The sequence below is a fragment of the Panthera uncia genome, chromosome C2 (genome assembly GCF_023721935.1).
Source record: "Panthera uncia isolate 11264 chromosome C2, Puncia_PCG_1.0, whole genome shotgun sequence".
Classification (NCBI taxonomy): domain Eukaryota; kingdom Metazoa; phylum Chordata; class Mammalia; order Carnivora; family Felidae; genus Panthera; species Panthera uncia.
This window is the reverse complement of record NC_064810.1, coordinates 100,163,133-100,166,647: the sequence shown is the minus strand read 5'-3', so window position 1 is coordinate 100,166,647 and position 3,515 is coordinate 100,163,133. Positions and strand designations below refer to the sequence as shown.

Here is a 3,515-nt window from a genome sequence, read left to right as displayed (position 1 = left end):
ATATTCACTGAGTCTTGCTGATGATCCCTAGCTCTTTGTGCAGTGGTCCTCCCTTATCAGGGGATACTGTAAGATACTGTCACTGCAGGGAGTTTTCAGATGTAAATGGGATGATAGAATCCCAGGGCTGCAGATGGAGCTTCATCATCAGAAGCTGGGTGAACATGGTCATTGTAAGGGGCAGCAGAGTTTGCAGTAATCAGAATCTTTTGACACAGATCTTTGATCGGGGCTGAGTGTAGGGACGCTAGGATTGAGATAGATGACTGTTTCACTAAACTCAAGTGAGAAAACTTCATGATTTACTCAATTTCCAGACTTGAGCCAATTCACAGACCTATATTGTGAACTTTGAATCAACTAAGTGGTTTGTTCCATTGTGAATATACGACTTCTAGCTATGCGTCAAAGCCACCTGCTCTAACTAAGAACATTCCAAGACAACAGGCTTAGCTTGGAGGAAATCTAGGGCAAGCAGCGATTCTTTAAGGATGTTTTATAAATCACATATTCTCATATTCCATTGGCCTGAAATACTATCACAGCAATATGTCACTGCTCAGGAAGTTGAGGATGTAATCTCAGAACTAAGAACCTATATATATGCCTATTAAAACTTCAAGAATTCTACTAAAACCAAAAATGAATAATGAATAAAAAATAGCAGTATCTGTTAAAGCATCAATTGTGCTTCCTTCCCTCCCCATTTTACTTCTTTATTTTTAACTTAATATAGATTAACAACTTCCTTTCTTAATGCTACTTATCACTGCCTACTTGAGATAAAAAATGTATTTGGAATTATTAATGATGGATTTTTTAATAAAACAGATTTTTTTAACAGCTATAATTTCCAAAAGTTCATCATAAGTCTGTGCCATAAAGCCTATTTCAGTAAATATCAGAGTTGAACTTACAGAACCAATTTTTCTTAACCACGATGAGAGATACTAGAAATCACTAGCAAGAGATAATTGAACACTTTGTCTCTGAGAAAACACCAAATGGTGGATAATGCTGGTGCAGGAACCTAGAGGACCCCAGAATGGGAGACCTTGGAGGCTTCAGCAGTGGCATCCGTGGGCCAGGTTGGGGCTGCAGCTGAGGCCCTGCAGCTCACAGAGACAAGGCAGAGGACAAAGAGTGAATCCCTGTCAACAAGCGAGGCCACTTGGTCAAAGACATGAGGATTAAGTCCCTGAAAGATATCTATCTCTTCCCCATGCCCATCATGGAATCCAAAATCATTGACTTTTCCTGGGGGCATCTCTTAAGAATGAGGTTTTGAAGGTTATGCCTTTGCCAAAGCAGACCCATGTTGGCCTGTGGACAGGGTTCAAGGCATTTGTTGCCATTGGAGATTCCAATTAACACCTTAGGGGCACCTGGGTGGCTCAGTCAGTTGAGCATGTGACTTCAGCTCAGAGCCTGGAGCCTGCTTCTGATTCTGTCTCCCTCTCTCTCTGCCCCTCTCCTGCTCACACTCTCTTTCTCTCAAAAATAAATAAAAAGAACATTAAAAATTTTCTCAAAAACATTATAAACAATGGACATATTGGTGTGGGTGTTAAGTGTTCCAAGGAGGTAGCCACTGCCATCCCTGGGGCCATCATCCTGGATAAGCTTTCCATCGCCTTATGCAGTGAGGCTACTGGAAGAACAAGATTGGCAAGCCCCACACTGTCCTATACAAGGTGACCAGCCCCTGTGGCTCTGTGCTGGTGTACCTCATCCTGGCTCCCAGAGGTATTGGCATTGTCTAGGCCCCTGTGCCCAAGAAGCTACTGATGATGGCTGGTATTGACAATTGCTATACCTTGGCCAGGGGCTGCATTGTCACCCTGGGCAACTTCAAGAAGGTCACTTTTTTTTTTAAAGTTTATTTATTTATTTTGAGAGAAAGAGGTAGAGAGAGAGGGAGAGAATTCTAAGCAGGCTCCATGCTGTCAGCCTGGAGCCTGACTTGGGGCTCAAACTCACAAACCATGAGATCATGACCTGAGCAGAAATCAAGAGTTGGCCACATAACCATCCCATGTTGCCCACATAACCAGTAGTTATTTTGGCCACATAACGAGTGGCCCAGTTGCCCACAGAGCCATCCATGCATTCCTGACAAGGCCACTGTTGATGCCATTTCCAAGACCTACAGCTGTCTTATTCCTGATCTCTGGAAAAAGACTGTGTTCACTAAGTCTCCTTATCAGGCATTCACAGACTGTCTTGTAAAGACGGATACTCAGAATCTCCTTGCAGAAGACCCAGGCACCAGCTGTGGCTACCACATAGTTTTATACAAGAAAAATAAAGTTAATTAAAGCCTGTTTAAAAAAAGAGGGAGAGATAATCAGACAAAAACCTTGTTTTCAAATTAAATAATAATATACTTTAATTCATGGTTCTAAATAAATAATAGTGAAAATTTAAAAATACTTATAATAATGAACCAAAAATGCACATGAGATGAAGCTAATGCAGTTGTGCTTCATCTAAATGCTTATATAAGAAAAAACAAAATTATAAAAACAGAGCTAAGTGCCCAGGGTAACAACTTAGGAGGAAACAGCAAAATAAGAAAGATCAATATAGGGGCACCTGGGTGGCTCAGTCGGTTAAGCATCCGGCCTTGGCTCAGGTCATGATCTCACAGTTTGTGAGTTCAAGCCCCGCATTGGACTCTGTGCTGACATCTCGGAGCCTGGAGCCTGCTTCAGATTCTGTGTCTTCCTTTCTCTCTGCCCTTCCCTTACTCATGTTCATTCTCTCTCTCTCTCAAAAATAAATAAACATTAATTTTTTTAATAAAAAAATAAAGATCAATATAAAACTTTACTGTTCTACAGTAAAGCATTTCCGTCAGTATGCTGTTTTCCTATCAACTGCTAAGAACAAAAGTAAAGTTACTTTTCAACTTGTAATTCTAACACGCAGTTCAAAATTCACATGCCCAAACTTGAGCTCTAACCTGTTGACCTTGTCTTCTTCATTTCAATGAAGGTGAACTCTAGTCCTCATAACTCTAGTCACTCATAACAAATATTTGGGCAGCCAATTTGAATTCTCTCTTCTACCACTGATCCATAGACAATATTTTTTTTTTCTGACTTCAGAGTAAGTCTGGAATCTGATCACTTAGAAACACTTTCACAGCATTAAAATGGAAGAAATTGCTAATAATGCTGGTACCATCAGTGACTCAAACAAATATTTTGCCAGAATGTGAGAACATGAAAGTGAAACAGTACATATTGTACATTCTGTTTACAAGATGTCCTAAAACTGGTCTATAGTTTCAAAAAAAAAAATTGAAACAATGATTCTCTCTGGTTGGGATATTGACTGAGAAGAGATGTGATAGAACTTTCTAGTAATGGAATTTTTCTACTGATGACTATATAGTTTATCCAGGTATATGCATTATTAAAAATTCATTGAGTTTTATTATTAAAATGTGTTCAGTCACTATATGCAAATTTTACATGGCACCATGGGAGCAAGTATTTAGTTTCTAGGTT

General features: G+C 39.7%; 1 pseudogene; it reads left to right on the top strand.

Moving 5' to 3' along the window:
- Positions 1 to 2,289, top strand: part of LOC125921621 (40S ribosomal protein S2-like) — a 23,122-nt pseudogene extending 20,833 nt beyond the window's left edge.
- Positions 2,290 to 3,515: the final 1,226 nt, after the last annotated feature.